This window comes from Armigeres subalbatus, chromosome 2 (assembly GCF_024139115.2).
Source record: "Armigeres subalbatus isolate Guangzhou_Male chromosome 2, GZ_Asu_2, whole genome shotgun sequence".
Taxonomy (NCBI): Eukaryota; Metazoa; Arthropoda; class Insecta; order Diptera; family Culicidae; genus Armigeres; species Armigeres subalbatus.
The window spans coordinates 250,442,361-250,457,635 of NC_085140.1; the positions used below are offsets into that span (position 1 = coordinate 250,442,361).

The window sequence follows — 15,275 nt, forward strand, 5'->3', positions numbered from 1 at the left end:
GAGGAGCAGAGGACTTACGACCCGGGTTAGAGGTGTGCTCCGGTCTGAAATCCGGTATTTTTTTCAAAGGTAAAAAAAAAATTCAAGGTATTTCTTTTTCAAAGGTATTTCTTTGGATATATACAAGAATTTCTTGGTACAGTAGACGTTCGATAACTGCAAGTAAATTAACTGCAATACGATTACACTTCTATTGCCTCTGACGTTGACTGACAACCGTTTGACGTCTAGAATGCGTTGCAGTTATCGAACGGTATTCGCTAACTGGAACGTAAACATGTTGCATTTATTTAACGACTAGTGAATTGTCCATAAGAAATTCTTGGGAAATTCTATTGGGTAAAAGCAATACACACCCAAACTTGTAATTTGGCCGAAAAAAGCGGTTTACCATAACAGGTCGTTTGGTCGAATATGTCATCAGCCCGAAAATGCCGTTCGGCCAAAATGGTCGTTTGACAGAATTGTCCATTTGGCCGAAAATGTCGTTTGGTCAAACGGGTCATACGGTCAAATGTCAATTATTAATCGGATAATATGGTAAAAATATCCACCCGTTTGACCAAATGATATTTACGGCGAAATAACCTTTTGTCAAATGATTGAATGCAATTATCTAACCTATCTACTTTTTAAGTCACTGGCCTTTAAGCCAAAAATTATCTAACCAAATCCTATTAAGCCGAATTGAACGCACATCCGAAACCATTATCAGGTCAAAAATGGTTTGTCCGAAAATGTAGTTTGGCCAAAAGCGACATATAGCCGAAATGTACATTCGGTCGAACTGGTAATTTGGCCGTTAAAAATCGTTAGACCGAATAGATCATTTGACCGAGAATGCCGATTGGTAGGAATGGCCGTTTGACAGAAAGAACCGTTTGGCCCGAAAATAACCTATCTGCAAAACAACCCTTTCGGCCAAACGGCATTTCTTGCCACATGACCCAATCGGCTAAACGACTTTTTGGCCGAATGACACTTTTCGTAGAAAATGCCATTTGGCCGAAATTATTGTTTTTTTTCTAAAAAGGACATTTTGAGCCTAATGGCGCTTTCTGTCAAATGACCATTCTTATCAAATTGCATTTTTGGTCAAATGATCTATCTGGTTAAACGACTTTTTCGGCCAAACGGCATTTTCAGTCAAATAACCTGTCAAGGAAAACATTTTTTTTTTCAAATTAGCAGTTCGGCCGAATGTTCCTTTTGGCTGTATGTCGCTTTTGGTCAAATCATTGTCGACCTGGTAACAGTTTCAGATAAACGTTCAGTTTGGCTCGGCTAAATGGAATTTGGCTAGGAGACTTTTAGCTTAAAGGCCAGTATCGACTTAAAAAGTATTGGGATTGTTTATTGGTAATTTTTCAAAAAGGCTATTTTCCCAAACGAGTGGCCAGATTTGACCGCATGATCCTTTCAGTAATTGGCATTTGGCCGTATGCCAAATGATATTTTCGGCCAAACGGCATTTTTGGTCTAATGACTTCTTCGGCCAAACGATCGATACTTGCTACACGACGACATGGAATTGCGCGCATTTTGCTGTTTCTCATTCGACTTTTCAGCCCGTTCATTTGTTTTCATTTCCATCTTTACCGCGTACCCAACGCGGCGCTCCACTCTCTCTTTTCGTGTACATACTTCTGTTGGTTCGTTCGTTCATTCAAAGAACCATTTTCTTCAACACATATTCAGATCTGCACTGTGTAGGAAGCGCGCTCCCGCTCCACGCTCTTTTGTTTTGGTTCGTTCGTTCAAAAAACCCTTTCCTCGGTTCAGTCAGGCTACGCTAGGTATTTAATTCTTTTTTCGCTCCCGCTCTACGCTCATTCATTCGTTCGTTAGTGTGGCGCAATGAATAGGGGAAGGAGGGGCAATATGCCCTAGCTAAGCATAGACTGCTTTTATGCCTTAGCTATAACGATTTTCATGGGTATTTCTACCTCACGCAACAGTTAAACAATATATCTAGCTGATGCCATATTAAAATGAGAAAAAATCTCAATCATATTGATAATATTCACATTTCAAAAAAGTGGTGATATTTCGTTGCCGGAAAACTCATGAGGCAAAACGCCTTTTAGCAGGCAGCTCTTAGGGAACAACGTACCATATAACCGTCAGCCTTACTGACCTTTCCGGCTTAAAAGTGAGATGGCTTAAGCGCCACTCCCGAGGGAGACCATCCACCAATATTTGGGTTGCCCGACCGTTGAGACCTTTCAGGGGAAGAAGGCTCAGTTTTAAATTTGGTCCGGGAAGTAAGATGGCTGACTGAAACTGTCCACAAAAAGAAACGCTACTAATGCGGTTTATGAGTATAATTATCTAGAACAAGATTATAATTATCGGCCAGTGATGAATTATATAAAGGGGGTTTTATCATCACCGGCAAGTATCCCGAAATTCCCAATCGAACCGACCCGTGTCCGACTAAAAAGTTGCCCGGTTGGATTCGGAGCCAACCTCCCCAGTAAAACAATTGCTACAACAAAAACTACAAACGGGACACGTGTGACATGAAAAACACTCAACTCATTTCACTTAATTGGGACCAACATTTATTGCGTGAATCTATCTGTCCGCTTCCTTAACATTCATACGGTACAGCTGAAATGTTTCTACATTACGCGTGGAAAAACGAGCTTTTATCCCGACAAATACAAGCTTTATTCACAACATTTATCTTACACTAGTGTTCATTTCTCTCTTCGCTCTTCTCTTCCTATACTCTCTGAACCTTTCCCATGCTCTATGGTCCCTGTCTACCTATCGTGTGTGTGCTTTGGCTAAGTGTGCATAACTATCAACGTGCTATTGAATCTCTCGTTCACCCTGCGAACGCAACGGGTTTTCGATTCACGGAATGTTCAATTCACGGTCTTATAAAAATAGCCGTGCACGCCACGCAACGGAAACTATGTTGCGGCGTGAATTAAATTGTCATGCGCATGAACATAATATGTGGTGGGTACTCACAGACCTTCGGTGACGATGATGACGCCGCCGGATGAACGGAAAGGGGGTGGCGGTGAATTCGCTGCTGCTCTCTCGTTCGGCGATGAAGCTCTGTTGCCGCCGGGGGTAGGCGGATTGCCTTTCTGCTGCTGGTTGGCGGTCGGTTCACTCGAACATCGGAAACTTACTTTGCGCGCGACGCGACACGTGCGTCGAGGTTTCCCTAGTCGTCACCAGGGGAACAGAAATACGATTGCGCTTGCTGTACGTCCTGCCTAGGGAGCGTAGAAAAACGGAAGCGTCCCTCTTCCGGCGTGCCCCGGAAGAACTTCTGAGCCTGATGGTGGGGTCAGAAATGGCCACTGGGAGTTCGATTGTGGTGCCACGGACGGATTAACGGCTTGGCAAGAAACCTTTAAATAATTCGTTACACGACCAACGTGTTATTTTAGACCGTTCACAAAAGCACAAAATAGCACAAATTACCTTTACCAAAGCCATACACGATAACACACTGCCTATTAACAATCGCACACACAATTACTGATAGCTACAACTAGGGAAAGGGATTTAAATTTAATTAAGTTCAACTAATTGATTGTCTTTCATGTCACTACCTATTACAAGACACCACGGCGCGAGAACTTTGGGCCACTCCTGCCTCTTCCACGGATCAGTTCGAAGTGAACTTGATCAACTTGGGAATCCTCAGATTAACCGCCAAATAGTAAATTGCATCACCGGAAGATAATTTCGTGATTCCGAAAATTACTCTCGTGCTCTAAATAATCATATTCGCGCATGTTTGCGTCTCTTTCCACGAACAGCTTCAATCATCCATCTCGCTGTTCGGCCCCAAAATCTTAGGTGGAAAGAAAACGCCAAAGGTCAACGCATCCTGAAAGGATTCCCAACGGGTCGATGCACGCGGGCGATAGCATGTGCTACAAGCCACCCGGCAGATTTGATCCATTTTTATGGGCAATTAATTCCCACGGCCGCTCACAGCGTCAGTAGGAACTCACATAACCAATTTTGTTTTGCGCTTCTTGCGAGTGTCGCTCATGAACGGAAATGAATGCTAATGCAGTGAATTTTGAATTTGTGCTCTGGGCTGGTTCAACATATTTGGCAAATTACTAAATTAATTTAAATAAATAACGGATATTACGAGTAACATTGATTAAATAAATAAACATGAAACGACCTGCTCGTTACAACCATGCGTCGGCACATCAGCATTCTGGTATGGACCGTGCGTGGAGACGCAAGTACATTGTAGGATAGTTCCACTAGGGCGTTTTGCCTCGCCGAAATGTTAGATGTTTCATCCAAATGTGGAAAATTTCAGTTTTTCCTACATTCCTATCTATTATTTTGACACTTTTTTTCGCCTAACCTACATAATTCCACGTCTAGTTTTATTGACATGGTTTTATACATGGTAAATATAAGTGAATACCTGAAAGTCGTTTTGCCCCAGGGGCGTTTTGGGGCCTCTTCCCCTAAGTTACCAGCAGTAAGCAGTTTCAAGCGTTTGTGTGGAAAGAGCGAAAGAGCTACCGTTCGTTAAAAAAGAGCGACCGCTTTCTCACTCGCGTAGAAGAACTAGTTCTTTTGAACCGTTCACGAGCGGACTGCCCACCTCGGGAACTGGTCCTGTCCAACGCCGGTACCCAGTAATGTTTAAGCCTCTTAAAACCGTCAGTGTAGCGATGCTCATGGTTCCTATACTGTTAGGAGTTCGGCGACCGATCTTTGTAGAGCTTCCATGTTATTACCTTTTTTGAAGAGTCATGGATTCGATTCACAGACCCTTCACCAAACCCTCGTCAGTCGAAGAAAGCGCAGTCCGTATGGTGGTGTTTTGGGGATCGCGCCTCCGGCATTCCTTCAACCTTGATAAATGGCAACTAAACAAAGCAACGACCATTGGATTCACCATATGGGACAAATGGACACAATAATAGACTCGCGGTGAGATGAACTGGCAACGACAACAATAACGAATTATGGATATCTAAAAATAGATTCTGTGTGGATTCTGTACAGCAGAATACCACAGTGATCACGGCACAGAAGCGGCTAAGAATACAAAGTGCCTACCAAATAAATACCTGAATAAAAAAAGACGTCCGAAATGAAAAATGTGTTCGGAATATGAATCAAAACGGTACTTGATCCGATCATCTATAACTCACTCCAGAGTTGGATTTTGTTGATCTAATTAAGGCCAATTGTTTCTTCAAACCAACGGCCAAGCGACATCAGGTTTGGATTGTTCATAATTTTTTGACTAGATCCGACAGCGAATTCAAAAATGATCAACCCACTTTAGGGCTGGGTTACGGAGAGGACGTTTCTTGATCTAAAAAGATCGACCATCGACTGACCTACTTCAGAACTGGGTTTCATTTACCAAAAAAAATCGCTAAGAAAATTATTTTGAGCTTTTTAGTGGAATGTCTTCACTTGTCATAAGACGAGTTTGTACAGTCCCATTTAATTCCACCACTTAATTGTACCTTGACAGATACGTATTTCGACCTCAACAGTAAGGTCGTCTTCAGTGCCTCGTACTTGACTCGAGTGAATACTCGGTGAATATTTTGCATCACTCGCATCGGTGAGTTTCTGTCCAGCTGATTTTTAAAGGCATGTCACTGATGCTTAAAAATTTAGTACCGCTGGACCTGCTAGGTTTTCCAATAAACAAGCCATTTTCGTTCGCTGATCTTTCCTTCGCTCTTGCCAGAAGCAATGAGAAGGCTTCTGGTCTGTTATTCGAACCTTTCCCCTGCCGCCCCGATAATCATATTTCAAACCTGGAACAGTAAAACTTTTCCCGACGAGTGGCGGCTTCTTTTGCGACACCGCTGATTATCGGCTTATCTCGCTGACTTCCTATGTATCAAAGATAGTCGAGAGGTTGACGAACCGTAGGCTGCGATCGAGTTTTTCCATTCAACTATTGAACAATTATTAAGGAACTAGAACTTTGATTGTTTTCAACAACTAGTTTTCAAGTAATAAAGATTTTAAAATGTGTGGTCGTCGGAGACACTCCGGTGCGTACGCGTTTCCAAACCTAAGCGGCGGTCAGTGCAGTTCTCCGATGGGCTCGTCGGTCGGCTTCACCATATCGGCCGGGAATATCGTCCGCGGGCTGGAGTCTCCATTGACCGAGGACTGTCCATTGTCCCTCGTCTCCAAGTCTCCAACCCGGCTGCAGATTGGGGATTAACCTTGTTAAAACCTTATTAAGGCCGCATAGGACAAATAACAGGGCCACTCGGTATCGTATCGGCCAAGCGTTGATTGACAGCAGACTGCTGTACGGACTGGAGCTGACTTGTATAGCACGTCGGAAGCATACGTGGTCTTCCACCGCCCTTGGCGAAGCCTTTATTGGCCCGTCAACGATACGCGGCTCTTGAGAAGGGAGTAAAACGCTCATGTCGACAGGACAAGCGAGCGTGGGCAGACTCTCTGGCCGACGAAGGAGAGAGAGCCGCCGCAACCGGGGACATTCGCCTCCTCTACGATATCTCACAACGCTTAAGCGGGGCGAAGATGAATGCAACGATGCCTGTGAAAGACGCGCATGATCAGTTATTGACCCGACCCAACTGACCAGCTGAAACGCTGGTTCGAGCACTTCGAACAACATTTCAAGTGCCAGCCAGGCCATCACCACCTCGGCATGATCTGCCTAGGATCCGACGTATAACACGCGTCATTACCGAAGCTCCATCACTGCTAGAGATTCAAACAGCCATCCAAAGCATTAAATCGAATAAAGCCCCAAGGGTCGACAGGGGTCTAAAAAATGCGCAAAAAAGCAACCCCAGGGTATTTATTTCAAAAAACCCAGATCCATCCACCTAGCGCCGATGATCCCTTTCTCGTGCATCGTAAAATATATCAAAATAATCACATAAAAAAGGTGATGATGATGATGGTCCCGCCACATACCCCTACAAAGGTACGGAATCATCAGAAATCGTCGCTGCGCCACCGTTTCGGCTTATTTCGAACAATTGATCAAACTGAAGATTAGAACTAAACCGGTGAGTTGCACCAGTTTGACGTTCATGCTTGCGATATCATGGAATAGGTTGATTTACCAAAACCGATTGCTAAACTGTTGGCTAATTTCCAATAGTAAATAATTATAAACCAATATGCCAATACATTGGATATGAAGCATTGACTTGATCGAATGGTCGAAGAAACTTGAAAATCCATCGAGAAACGGCTGAGATATTGAAGTTTAAAGTCTATCATATTTTCATAACGTTTTTCGATTGTTCGCAATCATAAAATGTACCCCACGTAGTCCCACGTCAAAATGCTTTGAATCAGATTGAGCATATTACACAACATTCTTTGCGTTTATGCACATCTTATTTTGTTACACACCAAATTTCAAAAATCTCCCATTTCTTTATTCCAATGCGCTTATTGAAAGTTCACATCACATACGATGTCCGTTCTCTACACGCTTTAGTGAAATGTCACGACTGGATTTCATTTCACCATTTATGTTTTGCTCCCCCTTCCTCAATCTCCCAGAGCTGTCTGTCATGATTAACGATTCAATTTTAATTTTAATAACCTCAATTCATCTTCCAGCACCCACTCAAACAACTCACGGTCGTCATTCGATCATCAAGCAGCCCAACTGGAGGTGTGTACTCGGAGTTAGTTGGCGAACCATAGAATGACTCTTTCGAACCAGATTACGTTGTTCCTCCAACCCGCAGCGAACCCGGCCCCCGACATCTTACTGTAGGTAAACCTCATTTCGTTTCTGCTTCAACGGAGGTACGTTGGCTATTCGTTGGATATTCGTCTTTCAGATCTTTATTTTAATCCTTTTGTGACAGTTTTGAGCGGAATGCTGCAGCCAAAGGAGTGACCGGACATCCGCCCGTTCGCCGGTAGATGCAGCTCTTGTGAGCTTTGAGCAAACATCCCCTTCTGTAACGTGGTCTCGGGTTGCAGAAAAAAGCTTTCAACTGTGCCACTCATTCGGGATCAGGTAAGTATGTTTGCATTACGGTATAGTCGTGCACCGATACCGCATAGCCCTGCTACATATTTGGTGTGTGTGTGTCAAGATTCGCAGCACATCACCACGGGACCGGGACTTGCCGGAAGCCACTCGTGAACGACTAACAGCGCCGCAGCAGCAGCAGCAGCATCAGACGAGTTGGTCCCCATAACGATGGTTAGTCAGTTCCCCGGATGTAGATGGATTGGCAAATATTTGCACTCGAGGCGGGGGCGTTCCTAGTAGTGGTCAAGTTTGCCCTACTGATGCACCACATGCGAAAGGGAATTTCATCATCAGGAGTGTTCTAAGAATTTAACACGATTGTGGAGCACTTTAATCACATGCACTTTGGTCAAATCCATTTTCAACAGCTTTCAAATTGTTAATTCAACAAAAGTTCTTTCCTGGCCTGCAGTGCGATTTCCCCCTCAGAACACCAATTTTCGGCCATCAAAAAAGTCCGCATTCCCGAACTGACCGAAAGGCACCGTAGAGTCAATTTCGATTTTATGAAGTCGGGCGTGCAATTCGGGCTGGCGGCGAACGAATGACTGACCCCGCCCGCGGGTTGTTGGCCAGGTTGAGGCGAGTGATGATGTACGTGTACACTTCCGTCGTAAACTTTGATTAACATGCGCGAGGAAATGGGGACGCAATGAAGACGTTTTTGCATTGCTTTGCATCATCATTACCATCATCATCAAACCGAAATGACGCGCGACCTGTTTACCGTCGCCGTTGTCGTTACTGCGGAAGTGTTTTCGTTTTTATAAGCCACCAAATGAGTTCCGCAGTTTTCGGAATCTGTGTCGAGAACAAAAATGCATTGTTGGATTTGTTTTATTTTATGTCGAGTGGCTATGAAAAGCAAATGACAATCGATGAAAAAAACACAAAAATTGTTGCTGTATAAAATTGAGCAAAATCTGCTGAATTTGAAAATCAACGTGAAAATGGTGTGGGTGTGGATAACTCTGTTATTAGTTCGAGTAACACAGTCGATGGGCACATCATCACTCCAGACTTTCTACGAAAATAGCATTACTTCCATCCGTTACCATCGCTAATGGTTTGGGATAAATTGCAGTCTTTTAGATGAAAGCACAAAGTTATTTTATGGACATGATTTATTCCGGCCATGACCTTGCAAATGCTAAGTAGGAAGATGGCTGATTCATTGGGCACCGCTATAGCTGAGCTTTAGCTGCACCACAAACGCGTCCTCTAAGAAATCTTGTGTAGTGATTTATATGTCTATCTAGTGGGAGGAGGTCATGGGTACGGGTCTCACCAAGACACGTGGTTTCTATTTCGCAAAATGACTACCAATGTCTCCATTCCGGCAACATGTATTGTGCATATGCACGCGCACATCCACGATGTTTAACAAAAATGATTGTTTGTACTGCCCAATTGTCGATTCCCAATTGTAATTCTTAGATGGATTAATTAGGATTTTTGTTCAAAATTTTGAAAATAGATAGAAGCGTCAATCTGTCTGAAAGTTTACCTCGATTAAGAAGCAGAACGAATAAAAGATTTCAACAGGAAAGGTCAAATTAACTTTTTGACGTAAACTACGTCTAAGGGGAAGACTCGGATACAGGGTGACAAATGAAAATTTCCAAATTCGAGACCGTCACGAAATCATGTAAGATTTTGAACTTTAATAGCGCCTTTATCTTCCTATGGATTTTTGAGATTTATATATCAATCGATTCGGAAATTCTCTACCAATTTGTCAATTATGTTAAAACTTTGGGTTATGAATGTTAAGATAGGGTATCGGATCATTTTGGCAGCACCCTCTTCTCTTGTCCGCAAGAGTCTCGTTTCGGCCGTCGCCGTTCAGTGCGGCTGGCTTTTGGACTCTCCTTTTTATGCGGTGTTTCGCACAAAAAGTAGAACAATGGAGTCGGACCAGTGACCGTGGTCGAAACAAATGTAACAATAATGCGTAATGTAGTGCATAGTGTATAAAAAGTGATCCAGATAGGGGCATGTTTGTGCAGGCATCAGACGATTAATTGTTATCAATGCCAATGCCCTTGCTAGTAATGCAATCAATTTATATTAAAAAACGACTTTGGAAAATGCATTTTTTGCAAACTGAAAACTAATAAAGGCCGTTACACATATTTATTAAAAATTATGGTCTCCGCAAACTCAAGGGGGAGGAGGTAATCTTCTTCTTCTTCTACTGAATCGAGCGGCATGAAAATTTGAATGCAGAGGTTTTTGGGGCCGGGGAAGGTTCTTAAGATGGTTAGAGACCCTTCTCCTCTTTGAAACCTGGCTCATATACAAATGAAACACCACAAATGAAACACCACACTCGAGATCAAGCAAATGGAAACAAATCTGGCGTGTGGATTTTTTTTTGTCTTTATTATTGTGATTTTTTATTGGGTAATAAGTTCATCACATCTGGCGTGTGAAGGTTTTGGAAGGGGGGCTCCCATACAAATGAACCAAAAATTTCTACATTACTCGAGAATTAATCAGAGAATAAATCAATTTTAGGCGAAGCAAAGTTCGACGGGTCTGCTAGTAAAAAATAAATATTAAAATAAAAAAAAACTCCTCGGATTTGTTAAAGAATGTTTTGAAAGTTCTCAAAGTTTACCGGAAATTGATTTTGATGTGTGGGTGAGACATATTTAAAAAAAAAATTATATCGGCCTAATAATATTTTGTCCAATTAAATGCGCGCCTGAATCAAAAGGATTTAACTTTGATTCAGGAAGTGTGAATGCACTTAAGATATTTTTATAATACGTGGGTGCAATAATGCGGTACTTATTGTACACGACAAAAGCTTCGGAATGCATACGTTCTTGAAACGGGCTATATGAGATACAATAGAGCTATCACCTTCTTGCTCCCTGATTCAAAAGTCTTCCAATGATATTAATAAAATGTTTGCACGAATTTTTTTACCCATAATGACACTCAGTGTTGGTAGAATCATACTCGAATCTGAATCATCGAGGTTTCATGCACGAGCTAACTTGCCTGCGATTCTGTAGGGGAAGCATCGCGCTTGAGTTTCTCGGCCAGAATCTCATCGCTTCGCTCACTCACCGAAAAATGATTTCGTTCCAAAAAGCGTCAAAACGCAATCGAGACGTATGTTTTGTTTATATATAATTATTAGCCATTGTTTTAGACGAAAAATAGTTAATTCAATGCATTCAACAATGAAGAACACGTAAATATCATGCAATGATGCAAATTGCGATTCAAATCATGAGCAAATCTCTCGGCCATAATTGTGATGGGATTTGGCTCACGCATGGTTTGAATGGCCGATGAGATTTGAGATTTTGAGATTTTACCAAAACTGGTGACACTGCCAGACAGTAGGAGTTAGAATGTAAATAATAACACACACACTATCTTTTCTCGTCCGCAACGTTTACTACTCGCGCGCACCACAACCAAATTAATTGGGCTTTAGTACATGATTGACATTTTATGATTTCTAGTGATGCACGAAAAACAAGATATGCCTATGATTGGAATGTTTCTAATAATAAATGAATAATAAATGTTGCAAACGGAAAAGAGAATGCTTCCCTAGGGCTTCTTAGATTGAAATATTTTATCAAATGCTTCAAAACCCAAATGTAGGCAATTCGGATCCAAGAAAGGCATCATTACCTCTGAGGACTAAATTTGGGTTTTCATAGTAAATTTTTTAAACAATTGTCGTATCCAACAATTTTCATATCTTAAGATACTAGTTTTGGTCGAAACCAGTGACATAAGTAATCAAATGAATTTTCTAAAAATATTAATGCATGATGGCACTACAATCCTCAATGAACAAAACTGCCTTACGTAGTTTACGTTGGGCGGTTGTGTCTTGTACATAACCCTTCTGATTTTTTTATTATAAACAAATATTTTAATCGAAACTCGAACAAACTCGATTAACTGTAAATGTAACAGCAGCTTTACCATTCTTTGGCTCAAAAATAATTTACTCAACTGCACCCGACACGAAACTTGTCATCTGACATCGAATGCGAGCATAATTCAACCGCAGCAGTACCATTCACATAGCTAGAATTTAATGAAAAAAAAAATCTTACAACACATTGCAGTAAAATACCGCAGGCAGGGCAAGCAGCAGTACAAAAATAAACGACCATCGGTAACTATTTGGGGAGCTGTGGTATAACATGCACATGTTGAAGAAACTTTCTTATAGTACGATTTAATCAAAGCAAACGAAACACTAATTTGTAATGGACAAAAACTTCAAACATTGTCTGACACTTTGGCAAAAACAGTGTCTTATGAGAAGTAAGTCCGCTTTTGAACAACATAAATAAGAAAAAAATATTAGATATGGTGGATTTTCGTGTTTACTCATGCGTTTTGGACCACTTCCTTCGAGGTATACAGAAGAATCAGGCTCAGCACTCGGCCGACATTCAAACCCGTTTCGCTTTCTTGCCGAGAAAGCCCGCGATCGCGATGGAATCAGCCCAGCAAACTACAACCGACAACGGCAACGACGACCGGCAACCATGTAAATTTTAATTTATGATAACCCTGCGACATATGTGCTCTCGAACTACGACGACGGCGACATCAGCAGCAGCAGCAGCAGCAGCAAACTCGTTGAAAACAAGAACATGGGCCATTGTTCACTTACAGCTTCTTTCTCCTTTAGCGAGGGAAGCCAGACCTCTCTCCGCACACCGAACTTCTTTCGTCCTGGAAGCAGAAACTAATAATAATTCCAGCGAAAAAATGAACTGGATTTCAGACCCCCATTCCGGACTACCCCAAGCTCCGGACCATTACCGTGTCCGCGCTTCAACCAACGGTAGGAGCTGGAGTCTGTTTTGCAGAATTGTGGCACAGCCATAACTAACTAACCTTTAGCTCTGACATCCACTCCCGGTCCAAATGTGTGTGTGTGTGTGGGTCTGCTGCACCGAATGCCGAGCTTTTTCATTATTTTATTTCAATTATTCCTTATTTCCCCTTTTCATTCCGGTGTGAAGCTTCGGGAGCAATTGAAAGTGCAGCAGCCGTATTACCGTAGAAGCATCATCGCCCGTGGGTGGCGATGTGGCATTAGCTTCTCCAGCTATGTCAGCATCTGGCAGAATTGCTCGATAATCCCATTGATTAGATCAACGAACTGCGTGTTTTTTTTTGTTAGAAAGCGCAGACGCATCGGAGGTTGGTTCGAAATCGTTAGGGTAAGACGGTATAATGCGCCCCACCTGGCCAAAACGCCCCCCTTTGATTTCTAGAAAACTATAACTAACTAAGGGTCAAATTCAGTTGGTACCTATAAATATTTGTAAAACCATCATCCTATGTGAATATGGGAATATTTTTGTATTACTTAATGAAAATATTTGCAAAATACAAAAAGTCATAGTTTTGATGTAACTTTTAATGTTTGTTTGCTGAACATTCTGGAGCGACTATGGCATACTGTCCGCAAAACTTGCACTGGAACACTCAGTTGGGCAACAAAATTACTTTTTTCAGTGGTTAATATGATATAAAATTGCTTCCATCTTCAAAAATGTAACGATTTTCGAAAACATGTTTCACTGGCCAAAACGCCCCAGTGTAGGCAGGACGATATGCCCTTACCAACTGGACACAACCGCAGCGAGCCTGCAGCAGTTGCTTCCAAATTGTATGGAAAATATTAAAATGTAATTCATACCTGCTTGGATGGATCTATGTTGGTTTTTTAATGTCAAGCGCATAAGGATTTGTAGCCTTTTTATTATGATATTGATAAAATACTAATGAAGGGCTATTAAATGATTTTGGTTGAGGTGGGGCGTATTGCCCAGGCACTTGTTAAATTTAATTTTTTCACGACTTTTCAAAAAAGCTTTATTACGTGTTATCTGTAATATTTTTATGTGACTACTCACGGGCAATGCATTTGTGACTTCCTGCACTACCAAATAACACAAAGTTTGCATAAATTGCGTTGAAAAGTAAAAAGTTATCAAGGAGTTCCCTTAGGGGGGGCATATTATACCGTCTTACCCTATATAATTAAGCAGGGAATCAATATTCGAGCACCGCCTAACAATATACCCTTTGTCGTCAACAGAGTTTGTTCCTGACAAACGCACCTAGCGACAAACCTTTATCAGAACCCGAACACAATATGACAAGAATCATTTGCCTTGCATGCTCTGATATTTCCGAGAATACGATGCTAATTTTGTAATCATTGTTCGATTCTCGAATATTTCCATAAAAGCAGAAACTATGATAGCATAAAACCGAAATTTGCTCTAGAAATAATGCAAAATAACGGGATGAAAAGTTAACAACAAGATTGTCTTCTTTTTTGTTGCTGACAAAATATTTCGGATCTTTGTCATTATTATCTCCGACAAAAACAAAGCTTTGTCGTTGGTTCTCTTTTGTTGCTTGTTTCGCAAGCGCATTTCAGAAAAATTGATTCCCTGTAATTAAGACATTGTGACGCTGTTAGTGCTATCGGCTCATTTCTACGGGGTTATTTTTCTGTTCATAGTGTATTCTGTCGCCCGATGAGATTTTTGCATTGGTATGCCATGATGCTAGTACGATGATACAAATTCCCTAGACCGGAACCAGGAATCGAACCCAGCTACATTCAGCATGGTCTTGCTTTGTAGCCGCGCATCTTACCGCACGACTAAGAAGGCCCCTCATCTATTAATAGCTATCAGAGGCCGAAAAGGCCAACCCTGCTTAGATTATTGTATAATACAACAGAGTTTCAGCTCTGTACACGGATAGAAAAATCCATTGAAATTTACGCTAAAAATCATGCACATAAATGGAACGCCATTATCAGCGTAATTTCACATGGGATATAGCCTAAATGTATACATTATTTGACGTGAAAAGTCGATATTGCATACAAGTTGTAAGCAATCTTGTTAGGAAGAGGACCATTTCAGCGTAGAATAGTGTAAATTTCCGCATGTTAAGTTTTACGCGCTGTTTATTTTTCATTATTTTTTTCTGTGTATCACACTTAGAACCTTGCAGGCAACGGCGGAAAATTCCATCCGAATTTTCTACTAAAAGTAAAACTGAAATTCCACGACAAGTAAATCCAAATTTCCACAGCAAATTAATACAAACATCCACAAGAAATGACTTCAAATTCTACAAGAAGTTCCACGAGAATTACATTTATATTTTCAAGGAAAATTCATTTGAATTTCCAAGGGAAATTCATTCCTATTTCTAACGCAAATTC

At 41.5% G+C, this 15,275-nt stretch overlaps 1 protein-coding gene across 2 annotated transcripts in view; it reads right to left on the reverse strand.

Annotated features, from left to right (window-relative positions):
• Positions 1-15,275, reverse strand: part of LOC134212064 (hemicentin-1-like) — a 707,443-nt gene that overhangs the window by 530,203 nt on the left and 161,965 nt on the right. The gene's annotated exons all lie outside the window — the stretch shown is intronic.